We start from the raw sequence: 19,255 nt of genomic DNA, 5'->3' as shown, positions 1-19,255 counted from the left end.
GACCACAGAGAAGTATCTGTTCTACTAAACCAGAAGATATAGAAACATCCCTTTATCCCTTTAATGATCAGAAGACTTTTAATAATGAGAGTCAGTAGTTCAATTAATAGAGCACTCCTGTTTAGGAAAAGTTGTTCAGTTCCCAGCTGTGCGGGTGAGTAACACAAGCTTGAACCTTGATTTCCTCTGTCCTGGGGGAGTGCTGCACAGTCAACATATATAACATATCACTTGAGAAAGAACAGAGGGGTATTAGAAAGAGAGACAGACCTCAAAAAATTCAGGCAGTATGTAAGAAAATGTGTGATGAAACAGAAGGCATGAGTAAGCCAGAATCCTGTAGTATCAGGTGTAAGAAAACATAAACTGCAGGTGAGCAATTGAGCAGTACTACAATCTAGGTCATCAGAAAATTAAAGTAATGCACAGTTGTATCTATTCCATGGTGATTCTTAGAATGTTTAAATTGTATTTTATAGCAAGTACAATCAAAGCTCATTTTTAAAAGGCATCAAGAAAGGTTGAAGGTAGTGTTAAGCATGAGAGGATTTCTAGTAACTCAGCTTTTTTTGTGGTGCCTTACCACAATTTATACATATATATGTATATATATATATATATATATATATTTAATCAAAATAAAGGTTATTGGTCATGATGATTAACGGGGATCTCAGTCAGGAATTTGCCAAGGAAAGGGATTATAGTGTTTCATTAAGTTAAGCAGTCCACACAAAGAAAAATATGAACATCTTTTGTGAAAGGAAGCAACATATTCTTGTTGATGTTTTCTGCAGGCGTGGGTTCTTCTCTTGCACTGTTAATATGAATGTCTAACAATATGCAGACCTCAGTGAACTAACCCTCTTGAAATACAGTGCTGGCGCTGTCCCCCTGAAATATGTCTCTCACCTCACTGACAAATTATTTTGCTTAAATCAGAGACCTTCAATCAGTCTTGATATCTTGATTATTTTGACAAAATAATATATATATATGTGTATATACATATATATATAAATTGCTTTGTTCTATTTCTCTTAAACTCACGGCAAAAGCTCACATTCTTTTCTTTTCTATGAACAGAGTTTAACGATGAGTGCTTTAAACTTCATACCTGAGCTTCCTACTTACTGCTAAAATCCATGCAGTTCATTAAAGCCTATGTGCTCTATCAAATTTCAGGCTCTGCTAAGCATGTGTTACAACGGACTACAAAATGTGTTTAGACAGACAGAGTTTAAATAATAGACAGAAAACTAAGATGTTAAGGATTCTGAGACATACCGACAGATGGTGAGGTTAACTACATGCCCTTCCATGATTTTTTTTCATAGAGTCTTTGATGGCTTATGTTACCTCAAGACATTGTTTCCACCAGAGATAATGGCTTATGGCAAAGAGTTATGCCGTGTTAATGGAGTTGCAGAGACTGATGATCATTCTGTCATTGAATGAGTATCTGTCATCCCTGTCTCTGTCACCCCTCTTTGGTAAAACAACACTGTGTAATGTAAGAATTCTCATTCAAGGACAAGAATATTTTTAATTCATTTCATTCTTGTTCTGTACACCTGAGTATGATAACTGAAATGAATGGCAATAATATACTTAAGGAATCTCTCTCAAATAAGCCTTGAAGTACCACATGGAATTGGTATACATCTTAGCTTCTCTGATGACCTGGATGAACAGGTGTAAAAATAACTCGGTTAAGCAGGTTATTTCAGTCTCTGCTGTTTACTTAATATTAAATCCTTCTATGCCTATATTCATAATAGATTAGAGCTTTTTCCTGCTGCTGTTAAAAATAATTTCCAGGAGATCAAAGGGATTAAATAAAGGCACATTAGGAATTCTTGTGTTGGCCAGTAAAATAATTATTTTGTCATTCCTCCATCCTTATGTTTAAGGCAGTAATTATACATTTGTGCATTAATCACCATGAAAGCTGAGAGCTGAAAACTAAGAGAACTAAAGAAGGAATTCAGCTTAAAATTTCTAAAAAGTGGGCTATTGCTGTCCTTCCAGATTTGGTTGCTAAAATAGCAACTTGCTTTGGGATTAAAAATGTTAAAAACTTGCTTTGGGATTTGTGCTTATTTTACACTCACAGACCAGACTATGGTAGGGAACTGTATAATGGAAGGAGTGAAATGTTGGGACAACAAAGATCCTGTTTCACCACTTAATGTAAAAACAGTACGAAAGAGTGGGATTGAGTCCAAATGAAAATCCCAGAGCTGCAGAGAGGAAATCAAATGCCATTCATATGTTAGCATTGTAACCAACATGTTTTCCAGTTTCTTTGAAATTTGCTTATAAACATCAACTTATATTATTTATTTATGGCATTTAGTTAAAAATGCCAAGATAGATTTTACTGGCACAATTGTTAGGGACTTAAGAACAAGAAAAAATAAATAAAAATCAGTTAGCATCACTTTCTTTAATAATTTTAAAATCTTCCCGATACCATTTGCTCCTGCATCTTTTATTTCCTGTTCTCACTTTGTGAGAACACAAAACCTTCCTCCTTCCTCTATATGAAAATTTTATTAATGAGAATTAAGGAGAAAAGATTCTGTAAATACTGAAAGCTCAATATTCTTACAAGGTCCTCTTTTTCCCTTCCAATCATTTATCTTAGAATTAATAAAAGCTACTGAGGATTTTATGATTAAAACAGGTTGGTTCCATTAGCTGTAAATTCTTTGCAAATGCACAAAAAAATAATAATATATTAGATTTAAAGTTGGTGGCCATTATTTTTTATTGTGCCTAGGCTACTTTTATCCCATAGTACCTTGCAGAGTGACTATACTGCTAAATATTATCTGGCATTGCAAAAGGATTTTCCAGGGAAATTAGTTATGTCCCTTGCCTGTACCACCAGTGTACAGTTATGAGGTACTACTGGTTCTTTCTTTCTCACTCTCTTTCTCTTTTGCTTTCTTTCTCTTTCTTTCTGTAGTATTCATATTCTATCATTGGAAGCATATTGTTATCCATTCCATTACTTTCAGAACCATAATTTAGGAAAGGACTAGCAGTAACATGTAAACAAGTAGGGGGGGCGTGACTTTGATTATCTCTAGATTTTTTTAATGAGCTGTATCAAATTCATTTGTCTGGTAGGCCATTTGTAAGACACTATCCTTCCATTTCGGTATTAGACTCTGGTAACCATTGGATGCAATTCCAAAATCTTGCTTAAGCCCACACACTCAGTCTTGAGTTGGGTACTTTCTTTCTGCCTAAGCATACAAGTTCTCCAGCATTTTGTATGAAACAGAAAAATGTGTTCTATAGCATCCATTTCTCTGAATGGACTTCTGGGGCCCTGACAGCCAAGGATTCTCGAGTTAGATGTTAAATGAAGTTTGGTTTTGATGTAGAAGAAGCTGCAGTTATGAGATGCTATACTCTAAAAAAATAACTGTTTTAAACCTGTGAGCCACAGCACTCTGTTAATGGCAAGTACTGTAAGACATTCCACTCACGCAAACAAATATTTCTGTTTATTGAAATTGCAAGGCTTTCAATAAATGATCATTGGAAAGTTATTTTTAACCTTGCAAAATTTTGTGACTCCTAAACCTTAAATTAAAATGTCAGTGGTAGCAACTCTACCACAGTTTATTATTGATTACCACAAGAATTTTAGTGCAACTAGATTCAGTAAAAGCAGTCTCAAAAAGTACTTCAGGTTTCTGCATCTAGTGTACTGAAGTGGAAAAGCCTAATTCACTTCCCCTCTGTCTGTGATTGCAAATCTGGGAAAATTCTAAAAGTTAATGTGTGTACACTTGGTAGAAAGTATTATGAGAAAGTATATTTTAAAAATAGGTATTTTGGCCAAGATTTATATCTCTGCTGTGGATGGTAGATAAAAAAAAAAAAAAACTTCAGGTTTTAGGTTTGACCAACAGAATTGCATCAGCCTCAAAACTGTATACATCTGAAATTCTTACAGTCCGCTGGCTGTGGTGCTTATTGTTCCCCTGTGCACATGCCTGGAGGTGTTTATCTGTTACAGATGGTCTCTTTATTCAATTCTGTGTGTGGTATACTTGGTGCAACCACTGTATTCTGTAAGTAGGATTTGCCCTGCTGTGAAGTAGCAGCTTTTCTTTGTTGATTTAACACTGTTCATAAAAGAGGTTAAGCACAAGTAAAACACAATTTAATTTAATTATTTTTAGCACTCGTTTCCTACACAAGCTTAGAAAATCACTAGACTATAATATTAAACACATGTATTAGTAGTATAGCCTGGTTCTTGTGCAGTAGTGAAACTCACTGTAAACAATGGGTCAAACTTTATCCTTAAGTTTGATTACTGGGGTGTATACATTCGGTAACTATTTTCCTTTGGGAATTGTAAAAATAACGGCACTGCTGAGCAGCTTACAGCAATGAAGCCAGTAAGTTATTCATGTGAAGGTTTATTGGATCATACTTGTTTCCTGCCACCTGGTTTTCTAAATATGTTGGGAAAATATGCATGGAGAACGCTGCGGAAGTCAAAGCCGTATTTTATTTCTCTTGAATTTTTCAAAAAGTTTTACTTTTTCAATTAGGCTATTAACATTAGCTAGACTTTGTACATAGAAAGACTAACTAGTTCATGTTTCAACTCTTGTGAGAGACTTTGAATATAATAGAATATATAAATTTAGAACTTTATGAAATGCTGCATTTGTTCCAGCACACCTTTTTCATTTCTGATATATTGGTTCTCCCTGTTTTGTTTCAAGTACAGCTTAAAAGTTTGATTCATTATTAATATAAAGAAATGGATCTGATTGAGGTAATAGGATTTGAAACATTTTTGTATGACTGTCACACAAAATTATATTTAAAGAATTAGAAAACAATTGTTAAAACGTAATAAAAAATGCATTGAAAACCATGTTTTTCAGTCTCATTTTTCAATCAGGAGTAGCTGCACTGACTGAACACTGTTAGTCTGATTTATTCAGGTATTTAATGTGACTTTTAAGTTATTGACATGCATTTTATGAGATTTAAAAATGTGTTTATGAACCATTGGATTGATTGTTTGGGTCATTTTGATGAGTAACCAAATTAGTAGACCAACATGATTTTTAATGTGTCCAGTCTAATGGAATAGATGTTACCTTTCATATTAGCTAACAATAACAACTGCCATTTGAATATAAATTCATATAAATTACATCATAATATGCAAATCCATTTTGTCATTATGGATGCAGGTCTGTGAAGCCCAACAGTACAGCAAATACTAACATTTTGCTGTTAAGTGTTCAAAAACATAAAATAAATGAGGCATGGCTATTGATTGTCTTTGGCCTATATTATCTGCACAGGAACTATTAAGAAGGCTTTTCTATCTTCCTTTCATGCCTCATTTTCTCATTCTATCTAATGAAGAGCTTCACTTAAACTGTAATGTGCTACTGTCTTGAAAGTACATTTTTATGGCACTAAAAAGCTATAGTTGTACATTATGGTCTTTTTACTGCTGTGTTTATTGCTGTGTTGCATTGTATAGAATAATAAAATTTCGTACTGCAGGAGTTATTTGTTTAATTAATTTTTACTTGTGAAATATATTTTGGCCTCTATAAAGGCAACCTGCAATCCTGACTTCACAAAGCAGATGGTCAGCTGTAGCTCTGGACTTCAACTTGTAAAATTGAGGACTGTCCATCAGTATGCAGAATTGTGGAACATTCTGCATTTCTCTTCCTTTGTAGGTGTTAATAAAGTTCCAATGCATAGCTGGGTACACTACCAGTGAAAACGCTCCTTCATTAGTGATCCTTGATTTAGCTTCTAATTTCTTGAAATGCAGGTATTCTGCTAGATTAAAACTGGAAGTCTTGTAGCAAGGCATAGAGAGAAACAAAATAATTTAATTCAAAAATCACATTGAGAATGAATCTGAAAATGAGTTAGCATGCACTGAAATGTTTGGTCAAAACTTGCACGATATGAAATGATTTAACATCCTGACTGTAGGAGGTGATAACACTTAACCTTTGCAGACTATTTTGAGGTAGTCTACAGATTAAGAACTCTTGCTGGGGGATCTGTAATTTATTAGTGCTCACTATGTATTTATCTAAAATGTCCTTCAGTGCCGGATTCTGTAATTTGTTACTGGTAACTACCAGGTTTTTGCTAGAACTTGAAGAATACAAATACTCAAGGAAGGTCTCAAGGTTTTGATCCAGCATAGGACCTTCATCTAGAAGAAAATTCCATAAAGTAATCAGAAATGAGTGATGAGAGATATTCAAAATTGCAAATGAAATCTTTCCTCTATTTTTTTCCTCTTGAGGGAACAGATTTGGCATTATTAGGTAGGTCAGTAGGTCTTCTGTGTAAGATAATAATAAGCAATCAAAAAATCTGTGTTGTTTGGTTGGTTACACTCAGAGAAGTTTGAATTCTTGCGATTTTCTGGCACTTATTTGTGGGCATTATAAAAACACCTTCTCTATGCCACTCTAAGAGGATCTGTAACAAAATGTCAGTACCTCCGGGCCTAATCTAGAGCATGAAATGGACTGAGAGCAGCTCTGAGCAGAAGGACTTGGGCGTGCTGGTTGACAAGAAGCTCAACATGAGCTGGCAATGTGCACTTGCAGCCCAGAAAGCCAACCATATCCTGGGCTGCATCAAAAGAAGCATGGCCAGCAGGACAAGGGAGGTGATTCTCCCCCTCACTGTTGCTCTTGTGAGACCCCACCTGGAGCACTGCATTCAGTTCTGGGGGCCCCAGCACAAGAAGGACGTGGAAGTATAAGAATGCGCCCAGAGAAGGGCCAGGAGGATGATCAAGGGACTGGAGCACCTCTCCTATGAAGGCAGGCTGAGAAAATTGGTGTTGTTCAGCCTGGAGAAGAGAAGCCTCCAGGGAGACCTTACAGCGGCCTTCCAGTACCTAAAGGCGGCATACCGGGAAGCTGGGGAGGGACTCTTTGTCAGGAAATGTGGTGATAGGGCAAGGAGTAATGGCATTAAACCAAAAGAGGGGAGATTTAAATTAGATATAAGGAAAAAATTCTTTACTCTGAGGGCGGTGAGGCACTGGAACAGGTTGCCCAGAGAAGCTGTGGATGCCCCATCCCTGGAGGTGTTCAAGGTCAGGTTGGATGAAGCTTTGAGCAACTTGATCTAGAGGGAGATGTAGGGTTTCTCTGTAGACTTTTGTTACTAAGAAATGTGAAGAGGGGGGTTTGAAAGAGTCCAAGATCCTAAGACTTCGTTATAGCTAGGTCATTCCTGACAAATTTGTGTCTAAGAGGCTAAATTTATTTGAGGTTGAAGTCCTCTATATTGCAGGCAGCATCTGTATTTATCTGCCAAATAATTCGTTTCTGCAAGTTGTATCAACATTTCTTGTCTGGTTTGCAGTGGAACTTGAAAGCAGTTAATCATTATTCTTCTAGTGTCAAGTTATGTACTACCTCCGTTGTCTCAACTGCTGAACAATCCAATGTACTTATCACAGCCTTTATTTGTAGATCGCATTTCCTAACCTTTCGTGATTCTTGTTTCTCTCTTAAATTATCCGTAGCTTGTGTATATTTTTCTTGAGAATTTAGCATTTCTTAGATATCAGCTTTCAGTGTATAGTAATGTGTAACAAAAATATTGTAAATGTAAATATTCACAATTATGTAAAATGGGTAACAATATTTAAAATACAATGTAAATATATCAAAAATATACAGAAGTATTTCTAACTCTGGTTATTAGAGAAAATTTAGGCACATGAAAAACAGAGTGGAACCGACCTGGAAATGAAGTATTTTTAAATATTAATGTAAGACCTATACTGAATATATAATCTGTCTGAAGTTGTCACCAAGCTGAATGTCAAGTTGGAGCTTGCTGAGGAGATGTTGCCCCATCACCCAGATCATTAATGAAGTTGCTAAACAGAACTGGACCCAATATTGACCGCTGGGGTACCTTGCTGGTTACTGGCTTCCAACTAGATTTAGTTACACTGACCACTACCCTCTGTTCAGTCAGTTTTCAGTTCAGAGTCTGCTGATCTAGCCCATACATCAACAACTTGCCTATGAGGCTCATATGGGAGACAGTGTGAGAGACCCTACTGGAGCCTGGGTAGACAATACCCAGTGCTCTCCCCTCATCTATCAGATTAATCATTTTGTTGCAGATGTTTCTCTCTTTAGAGAATCCACGCTGACTCCCCATGGTGATTTTCTTGTTTTTCACATGCCTGGAAATTGTTTTCATGATTAGGTACTCCATCACTTTGCCAGGAGGCCAGGTGAGGTTGACCAGCCTGTAGTTGCTTGTGTCCTCCTTCTTTCCCTTTGTGAAGATAGGAGTGGCATTTGCTTTGTCAGTCTTTAGGCAGTTCTTCAAATTGCCATGATTTATCAGAGTGTATCAAAAGTGGCCCTGTAATAACATCTTCCATCTCCCTCAGCACTTGTGTGTGCATCCCATCAGGGCCCATGGACTTATGTATGTAAAATAATTAGGAATCTGAGACTACAACTCTATCTGCAACCATCTGTAGTTTTTTTAGTTAAATATGATAAATTTATCATATTTCTCTGTACATTAAATGTAGGCACAACTGCTACACTGACTGCAGCGACTACTAAAAGATAAGGACTATGCTCAGAAAATCATTGTTGCACAGCTTAAGCCAGTTGAAATTCAAAGATATCCCTGAGGAAGAGGTTTTGCAAAAATTCTCTGGTGTCTTTCAGAGTTGTCACTGTGAGAAATATCAGAGAAGCAAACATGAAAAATATGAACCGTAAATGCAAAGTAAACTTACTTTGATCAGTGAACGATTTGGCAGTATGAGTTGTGAATGCAAAAGAAATTTCTCTCTCTTGTTCCATCTACATTTTTCCTCTGAACACAAAAGTACCTACTCATGAGTGCCTCCAGTAAACACCTCACACTTCACTGAGTCAGAGATTCAGTTGGCATTTGTGCTTTCCCTTTGCATTTTCCCAAGTAAAGGTGCAGAAACTGTCTCTCGGTATACAGACAATGCACTTGTTTAGTAAATGAGCAGTGTAGATGGGAGGTAGCCCCATCACGGGCATTAATGCTGAAGTCTGAAAAGGGCTGTGGTAAGTCCTGATTTAACATTTTATTAAATCATTTATAAAGACAGACAACATGTAAAATACAAGTGTAATTTCTTCTCTAACACTGATCAAACTAGAAAGTGCAGATTTAACATGGTTGCAGCATTAGTGGCATCACTAAGAAGAATTCTAGGTGTACTGTTTTTCTTCCCACCAGTCTCCTCAGCCCAGTGCCAATAATGGTAAAAGCTTATAGGTGAGATCGAATACAAATTTCATTTAACATGCAAGCTCTGTAACGTAGCTTCTTTTATTAGAACTCTTACTTAATGTAATACTTCAGTTGCAGATTCAGGCTGCATCTGTCTGTCTGGCACACCTATTCCTCATTGAGTGCCTGCTGATATTTCTCAGGTTTGTCGTTTCTTTATTTACACTGGAGCTCATTTGTTTTATCCAAAAGCTCTTTTCAAAATGCCTGTAGTACACAAAAACACACTTTATCAACAGATAGTATGTTGCCATGCAGATGTGAGTTTCAAGAAGCATTCTTATGGCATAAGAATGTTATCCATTAGAGTGATAAAAAAAGCATTTTTGTTAAATACATACAGCTGTCTAAAAATCCAGTAGCATGTGTCACTTTCAAACACTATTAATACACTTTCAGGAACAGAAATCCTTACATCTGAAGCATTAATTCCATTGACCATATTCTTGAAGTTTGTTTCTAACAATATCATTGCCATATCATATAGCAACTGACTTTTTAGAATAGGAAATTTCAGATAAGGAGTTACAGTGTTTCTGAATTGAGGAATAATGAAAATATGGTCACTGGTAATAAGTAAAGCCTGATTTCTGCTGAGAGGAAATCCTAAATCCTGTGTTGTTGTTTGTTTGTTTGTTGACTGTTTTCAAACTGGAGTTTGTAACTTTCCTATATATTCAAAAAGATCATGTTTTATGACACCCAGCACCTATATGCCACCTGATTCTTCTGTTAAAAATTCAGTGGGTGCCTACATGCAGTCAGTTTAAGAAAATAATCAGTTTCCAAGCCCACTGCCCTTAGGATCCATCCGTTGTCTTGACCAAGCCATAACTTGGTTTTGCACTTCAGTTGCGGCTAGAGACAGCCTCTTGTCCTTTCAGCTGAAATATGTATATGTGCATAGCATCCTGCAAGAAAGTGTACCACCTACATTTAATGTAATCAAACTGATTGTGTTAGGTAGAAGTGTGCTCCATATATACTGACAAATCAATTAAGACATTTATTTTCAGCTACTGGTAAGACTCCACGGATGTCAGGCAACAGATCTGTTAACCGGTTAATAGCTTCATAGTAGATCTCCTGGTGATAGCTTCTCTTTCTGCAGGTACCATCTCATTTTCTCTGTGGCACACAATTAAAATCAAGCCTCCACATTCTTTGATTACACTGAGAAGCTAAGTTTGTCTATAAATAGTCCCTTAGAAATGAATAGGTGCTGTTCAGTGAGTAAGATAGCAGATTAGCTCTAAACATTTCTGGTTGCAATAGGATGTATATGTATCACAGCATAAAAAAAAAATAAAATCCTCAAAATTTCAAATTCTGGTTTTTGATTCCTCAGCTGTCTTGCCATGTTGCTCAATTGTAAGATATTGCTGACTTCTTAGCTGGGAAGGCGCCTAAATTACTTAGCAAAAATGTGATTTTCACCATGAGAATTTCTTTATTTGCTCAGACCTCAACAGTAATCTCAACAGTACTCTGTTCCCAGCATTGCTAAGAGAAAGTTAGGATATATGTATGCAGTGAGCAGTGTCTTGGTAAACCCTCCTAGCTTCCAGGACTGACAATTTAAAGACCTGAGCTGAATGTCACTAGTATGTTTAATTAATGTTGATTTTATAGCCATTTGCACAGTCAAATGATGTCTGTGTTTGGTTATTTGATCCTTGTTCATAAGCAACTATCCTGGTCCTTAACCAGTCAAGACTTTACATCTTTATATAAGTCTGAAGTATCATTTGCTACTGGGGATCTGTGCTGCTATGTTTTATGTTTTAAACAAACAAAAAAGTTCTTGTAGTGATAGTTTATACCCTCAGTCACTTAAGATACCGAAAACTCTATTCTGTATCATGAATAACATCAGAGCTATACTGCTACACATCTTTCTGAAATGATTGTGTACAGATGTTTTTTAAGTAATTGCAGTCTATGCTACTGTCTTTTCGCTCTGCTGCCTTTTTTGGCTCTGAGTTCTTTTTCACTTTTATTTAATTACTTTCTGATCATACCATGGCTCTTCTCTAAATCTGCTAAATTCCAGTCACATATTACAAAAAAAGATTTGGATCCTTTTCTATTTGGAAGACTTGTGGTAAGTCTGTTTAAGAACAAATGAATATTAATTGGCCTCAGACACATGTAAACTGGAAATTAGATATCTAACAAGAGAAAACCATGATTCTGGAGCAGTGTTTCCATTAGTCCCATTTGTCTGGAGACATCTGAGTTAATATTTAGATAGACGACTGTGTAACATGATTGCCCAGACATGAGGACTGGAGAAGGTTCTTTCCAGTATAGTCTGTTAGTCCACCAGGAAAATATGATGCCAGATAGTGTGTGTCTTTGAATAGGTGCTTACTGTGAAAGAGCACACAGGTCTTCTTGACCTTGAGACAGGTTTCTATGATGTCCTTTTTTCTTTTCTTTTTCTTTTCTTTTCTTTTCTTTTCTTTTCTTTTCTTTTCTTTTCTTTTCTTTTCTTTTCTTTTCTTTTCTTTTCTTTTCTTTTCTTTTCTTTTCTTTTCTTTTCTTTTCTTTTCTTTTCTTTTCTTTTCTTTTCTTTTCTTTTCTTTTCTTTTCTTTCTTTCTTTTCTTTTCTTTTTTTCTCTTCTCTTCTTCTCTTCTCTTCTCTTCTCTTCTCTTCTCTTCTCTTCTCTTCTCTTCTCTTCTCTTCTCTTCTCTTCTCTTCTCTTCTCTTCTCTTCTCTTCTCTTCTCTTCTCTTCTCTTCTCTTCTCTTCTCTTCTCTCCTCGAGTCTCCTCGAGTCTCCTCGAGTCTCCTCGAGTCTCCTCGAGTCTCCTCTCCTCGAGTCTCCTCTCCTCGAGTCTCCTCTCCTCTCCTCGAGTCTCCTCTCCTCGAGTCTCCTCTCCTCGAGTCTCCTCTCCTCTCCTCTCCTCTTCTCTCTTCTCCTTTCCTTTCCTTTCCTTTCCTTTCCTTTCCTTTCCTTTCCTTTCCTTTCCTTTCCTTTCCTTTCCTTTCCTTTCCTTTCCTTTCCTTCCCTTCCCTTCCCTTCCCTTCCCTTCCCTTCCCTTCCCTTCCCTTCCCTTCCCTTCCCTTCCCTTCCCTTCCCTTCCCTTCCCTTCCCTTCCCTTCCCTTCCCTTCCCTTCCCTTCCCTTCCCTTCCCTTCCCTTCCCTTCCCTTCCCTTCCCTTCCCTTCCCTTCCCTTCCCTTCCCTTCCCTTCCCTTCCCTTCCTTCCCTTCCCTTCCCTTCCCTTCCCTTCCCTTCCCTTCCCTTCCCTTCCCTTCCCCTTCCCCTCCCCTCCCCTCCCCTCCCCTCCCCTCCCCTCCCCTCCCCTCCCCTCCCCTCCCCTCCCCTCCCCTCCTCTCCTCTCCTCTCCTTTCCTTTCCTTTCGTGTTTTTGTTTGTTTGTGTGTTTGTTTGTTTGTTTGTTTGTTTGCTGTACTCTGTTTCCAGGATATAGTTGCATTTTTTGAAATGCATTTTTGTGAATAGCCCTTTCTGCATAGATACTCTCCCAAGATCAGGGAATGAAGAAGGACAAGTTGACCTGCTGTCTTGACTAGATTATCCTCAGTAAAGAACTATAACTCAGTGTCTCTGTTTCTTTCCCTTTTCCAGTAATGCAATAATTTATGGTTGATCCTACTCCAATGTCAACAAATGTGTAATGAAGCCAGAACTCTTTTTATTTCTTGTCCCTGATTTTTAAGAATGAAAGAATGGAGGATGATAAGTAGATGTTTGAGCAGTATTGTTCAGTCCGAAGTTGTGCATTTTCCTTAGACGCTTTTACTGCTTTTTCTCCTATTTGTTGTGTAAGAATATATACAAGCCCCTGTTTGGTCCTCTCAAATCAGTGGAACTTCTTTCAGAATAAAGCTAAGTAATGCTGGCAGATGCAGGTTATGTTTTCAAATACCAGTCTGAGAATAATTTTTAATTATCCAATTATAACAACTAAAAGGAAATGTAAATTGGAAGAAAGAATTCAGGCAAAAGGAAGCAACTAGACAAAGGTGTTAAATCTTATGTCTTGCAGATCAAGTTCTGAAGTTTATTTTAGTAGTCCTGTATGAATAGTTCAGAATTCAAAAAAGTTCAAATGATTAATCCTTAGAGATGCATAAATATTTTAGGAATAAGTATGAAAGATATTGTCTGCCTAATTCCCAAATCCTAAAAGACAAGTAGAAGAGTTATAATGCATCCAGGCTGCATTCATTTTGGTTTTGACTCTGGGGTTGTGAATTTCATTTTCTCACTTCTTCCAAATTTTTAAAATATCTTGTTTATTTATTTATTTTACTCTTGTTTATTTATTTATTTTAATAAATAAATAAGTAAACTTTTGCTATTAGCTGAAAATTCCTGATGACTTTCAGAACTAACATGCATTCAGACATTAAGTTTTTACATAAGGCTATCATTGTTTAGTTATGCTGGGAGACAGAAAGTAGACAAAGATTTCAGAAGCTGTCAATTTATCTTCCCGTCAGAAAATGCTATTTCATGTTTTCACATTTACGGAGATTTATGCTGAAAAAGTAGAATAGCTCAGAAAATAGGTTGCATATCTCACAAGACAGTGTTTCTGTTGAGGAATTTGGGCACTTTTTAGACTTAATCCTAAACTTACAAAGAAAATTTGAAATGTCCTAAATAACAGTAAAGAACATAACAGCAAAGTCCCAGGTGGTTCTCAGTAATTAATACAAACAGTAACAAAATGGCATAGCATGAAAGGATTTCCTTCCTTCTCTGTTCTTTTCTTTCAGCTCCTATCAAGTTATATATGAGTTTTATTGCCTTAAACTCAAAGAGCTGTGGTGGGTTTACCCTGCTGGTCTGCTGAACTCCACCACAACCACTCACTCCCCCTCCTCAAAGAAAAAAAGGGTATAAATGTAGGTAATTACTATTTGCCTCCTGAGGTCACCTTGACTGCCTTTTCATCTTCATTATTGCTGAATTTACTCTATATTCCCTGGCTTTTGTCAATATTCTACAAAATATTTCACAAGTTAAGTTGGTGTTCTTACAGTCCTTCTCAACAACATGTTATGTGTATGTAATGCTGGCTAATATTAGAGTACCAGTAACTATCACTCATCACACAACATAACTCATCATAATACACTGCAAGGAACATTATTTAAAACAGTGAATTCTGGAAATAGAATAATGAGGAAATTGCCTAGTATCCCATATTTATACCGGTAATAGAACATTCTCCAAAACTAGTCATGAAACACAAGAATTGTTCTCTTAGCATTGATACCTTCTAAATAGATATTATTAAAAATAGATATTCTTACAACATCAAATTATCCATTGACCTAGTAAATATCAGTCATTATAATAAGGACGAAGTGGCTATTTTGCTGGCTTTAAAAATAGTTTGGCAGGAAAAGCCATTCTGTTACATAAATTTGGACTTTGGCAAATTTTAACTGAATTGTTCTGTCCAGATATAGAAACAATCATATCTAAAAATGGATGGGTATCCAAAACGTTTCATGTCATGAATAGCAAGATTGTGACTGAGGTGTCTCTCCTCCTTCATGTTTGAATTTATATTACCTTAGAGACAGCAGTGAGGTAAGAGAATAGCATATGAGACTATTTATTCTTAAGGAGGAATTCAAAGTATATAAATACAGGGCTGAGTTGCCCCGATAAATTAGTGTAAACTGAATGAAGTTACTTAAATGCTCGCTCTCAAATTATTTTTTTTAACAAAATGTATCATGGGAGCATACTTGTCAACAGGGAGCGTGTTTTTCAATACTCAGCTCAACCAATCAGTGAGCAATGCGGTCTGAATTCAAGTGCTGACCCTGCACGCAAGTGATGTTGGACCTCCTCAGGTCCCTTCCAACCAGTTATTCCGTGACTGCATTATTCTTCACAGAAAAAATTTAAAAGGCCTGATACCACAGGTCCAGTTGTGAAACTGTCACAATTCTTTGGCTTTAAAAAGCTGTAGGACAGCTGAGTGTAAGGAGCAAAGGGTCCTCTGATAAAAGCAGTTGTCTTGACTGAGGTCTTAAGGACAGAGAGGCGAGAGCTAGATTTAGGATTACTTGTAGAAAGAAACTTCAGAATATTATAAGTGAGTTGTGTGATACTTAAGCCCCTCAGACTATTTTTTTTTCAGCAAATCTACAGCTTGAGAGTACACAGGTACCTAAGAGTGCACATGGAGCAAAATGTAGCAATACTTACGTTATTTTTATTAACTTTACTCCATCTTTATACGGTTTATACTCTCAGTTTACATGATTTTCCGGGGATTATACAAAAAAGCTTCTGAAAAGAAAAAAACAACAACAAAAAAAACAACTTCCTCCTTGACTTCTCTAACATCTCTAAATTCTAAATCTTAACTAATCTAAGCCCGTCCCTTTAATGTGATGAGCGAATTTCATGATTCCAGGAAGAAAAAAAAAATATAAGCTCAGACCTTCTTAAATGTCTTGTCAGTTAGATATATTACTTTTTGGTGACCCATTCTAATTTTGTACATCACAGTGCTTCTGTGTAACACCGAAGGGTTGAGATCGTTTCAAGAGGGGAAGCCAAAACACTGTTATCTTATTTTAAAAATATGTATCTTGGTAATAAATCGTTATTTCTGAGACCAAACCCTGGCCTAGGTGGAAAATATGGATGCTTATTTTAATTTCCTAAACTAAGTATCTGAAGCATTAGTTTAGCTCTTTTATTTACTTGAAGAATGATACTATAGCTGGTTATATAACCAGAAGGAAGAGGATTTTTAATGAAGAATCACTAAATGGTAGAATTTAGCTCTCCAATGTTGTCTGCTTCCTTTTAACTAAATACAAAGGCCAAGTTTTTAATTTTTGTTTTATTAATGCATAATCTGTTACAGTGGTTTTTAAGTTCTTCCCCAGATAATACAAGCCTGCAAAAATAGCAAGTAGGCTTTGGCAAATAACTGAGACATCCAAGACTCCATCTACTCATACAATCTATATGACTGAATGTCAGGATTTACCTCCTGCTGCCTGTGACTACAAGAGCTCTAAAGCTTCCATTATTCACTGAAAGTCATAAGTAAAGGGAAACTTAGGAGACATGTTATGTAACAGACTACACTGCAGTGTTTTGGTTTTTTGTTGTTGTTGCTGCTGTTTTTTTGTGAATGCTTAATGGCAGTTTTTGATTTGCTGTGCACTTAATCTTGAAACCCAAATATAATGAATGGAGAACATGATCTGCTGAAACGTTTCTGACCCTGTTAATCAAATTATTTTATCCAAAGACTTGAAAGCCACCATTTATTTTTTTATTTTATTTTATTTTATTTGTTCAGTTGTTATTGTTTTATTTTTAATTTTTTGTTGCTGTTGGTTTACTCAGGTTGATATGAAGATAACAGTCTGGAGCAGGGAAGTGGTGGAATACTACCACCAAAAGTGCGAGCAATGAGCAGTTTCAACCTGGTAAGTTTCTGTTAATTTTTTCACTTGTGACCGTTCTTCCATAAGGGATCTTATTCATGTTTGCTGTAACATCTCAGCTGGTGTTGGTTGTTATTCTTGTTGTCTGTATTGAACTTCATAAACTTTCCCTTCTGTGTTAACAAATCGTTAGTACTCAATATGTCATGACCTGTTTGTCATGTACCCAAGCATTTTCAGTCCCCAGCCACAGAAATTATTTTCTAATAATTCAAATATGTTCACAATAATCCCAAATTTTGGCCTCTTGTGTCAGGACTAGATGCTGAAATGTTATTGTTTGTTTTATTCCGATTTTCAGGGTTTTTGTTTTGTTTTGTTTTGTTTTTTGTTTAATCAAGAAAATCATGCACATAAATTTTAAAAATAATGTTCTAGGATTTCAAAATATGCTTTTAAAACATTTACTTATCCTAGTCTTATGCTGAAGAATGTTTGATTCAGGTGAGTTGCCATTTTATGAAAGAGCAGTCTGTGCTATTTCTTGCAGGAGGAAAAGTAGTTAGAAGCATTTATGGAGAATAGTCTCCAAGCTCCCTCAGAAAGTATAATTAGTCCTAGTAGTGTTTATAAACTAGCATATCAGTGACAAGCACAACCTTCAGCTAATAAAGGACAATGCTGAGAAGTTGTAAGGTAGTTTTATAAATTCAAAAGGAATTCAGATGAGCTGCAGCATTTAATAGTGCAACGATTTCAAATTTATAACCTGAAAATATGAAAACAATGTCACTGGAACCTGACAAAACATAAGGCCATAATCTGTATGGCCTAAGAACTGATTTACAAAGATATTAAATTTGTCAGCAAAGAAATATGTGATAAGGAGTTGTACACTTCTGTCAAGGTGGGTCTTATCTGATCCCCATTTTCATGTGTATGTGTATGCATACTCAATTATATATCTGTATTTATAGAGCTTCTATTGATAAATGGACTATCTATATCTTTTTTTTAAAAGAAATGCATTTTTTCTTTTGAATTTGACTATTGTTATCAGTAGTGACAATTCATCAACAATGCTTCACCACTGTACTGGGTTTGCAAATATACCAAATAATAATGAAGGTGTAAGAAAACCCCGACAAAAAATAAGTTCATTGACTCTGCCTTGTGCTCACTGGTAGGAGGTAGAGTCATCAAAATGTTAATAGTAGGGAAACACAAGAAATATGGCTGTATCGCTCAGGAAGGAGATTTCTTTTCTTTTAATAGGAACTTAATTGAACTGTTTGATCTGTCCAAGCTAAATAGTGAGTCCACTAATATTGTAATAACTATGCTGACTCAATCCCCCTCTTGTCCTTATAAAACCACTCGCTGTCACTTCTCTTTATGAAGCACCATGAATCTTGCTGGGTCCCTAAAATCCCACTTGCACTGCATACAGGTATTTACATGTTGTCTCCTTAGAGATTTGCAAAGAAGATGACAATTCTGGGAATTAGCATGTATTCAGTTCTTGTGCGTAAATGGAGATGGTCTTGTTGGGGCATTTTTATTGTACCCTTTGAGATGAATTAAACACACATCTGTGCTTAAATACAAAGAGGGCTAATGAACAATGCATTGTACAGAGTCCTATGAGTCTGCAGAGATATGTCATGCTCTGGCCCCTTACACACGCTTGTCCCATCATCAGTCCCATAAGCGTTGGCACGGGGCACCTTAGCCCCCTGCTGGGTTCATCCCCAGCCCCACTGCCCAGGGGTGGTTCCTGAGCAATCACATTGCACCATTGCTACAACACAAAGCCCCAGCCCTGTCTTACCTCCTCAGCTAGGGAAATCTCACTCGCTGACATAGAGTCCTTCTGTCTCTGGTGTCCCTGCTCCCCCAGTTTAACCCCTCCTGCAACCAAACTTTCTTGCCCTCTGTGCTAGATCATTCCTTGGTCACAAATTACCATTGCTGAGCAGTTACAGCTTTATTTTCCCCCATGGTCTACTATGTGGAGAAAAAAAAAAAAAGTGCTATTTTTTGGTTGGTTGCATTTCTCTTGCTTTGTTTCTGCAGGTTTAGGAGTGATTTTTGCTCTAGATATTAGACTTGCCCGGGCACTTAATAGGATTTTCTTGCCTTAAAATCAGCGCTTCTTATACATGTTTCAAGTATCATAAAAATAGGGTGGTCTCCCATCACCATGTTTGAATTGTCAGTCAGTCCTCCTCTAAGCTTCTCACTTTCTGGAAAGTAAAATACATCTAGATTATCTATTTGGAGAAGCAGGAAATACTTTTTATTCTGTTAATCAAAAGAGAGAATTTTGCATGGATTGCATTTACTTGCATACCTTATTTTAGGGTACATGAAGAAGGTACCTTTCAGACTTATTTGGAAGACAAACTATTTTCATTTTACATCATTTTACTCTTCTGAAATTTTTGTGTCTTGTGTCATTAGTCAAAATAAGTACACGAGTGAATAATAAATCAACA

General features: G+C 36.5%; 1 protein-coding gene across 21 annotated transcripts in view; it reads left to right on the top strand.

Annotated features, from left to right (window-relative positions):
- LINGO2 (leucine rich repeat and Ig domain containing 2) overlaps positions 1-19,255 on the top strand; it is a 538,477-nt gene that overhangs the window by 272,442 nt on the left and 246,780 nt on the right. For 19 of the 21 annotated variants that reach the window (XM_083818696.1, XM_083818680.1, XM_083818679.1 and 16 more), the window contains one exon: positions 16,717-16,799. The exons of 1 other annotated variant lie outside the window; for it this stretch is intronic. The gene's annotated coding sequence lies outside the window, so the exon portion shown is untranslated. Of the gene's footprint in view, positions 1-16,716; positions 16,826-19,255 lie in introns of all 21 variants that reach the window. One more of the 21 variants, XM_083818681.1, reaches the window with a different exon arrangement.

The sequence above is a fragment of the Anser anser genome, assembly GCF_964211835.1.
Source record: "Anser anser genome assembly, chromosome: Z".
Lineage (NCBI taxonomy): Eukaryota > Metazoa > Chordata > Aves > Anseriformes > Anatidae > Anser > Anser anser.
The sequence above is the reverse complement of the archived record's forward strand: the minus strand, read 5'-3'. Positions and strand labels throughout refer to the sequence as shown.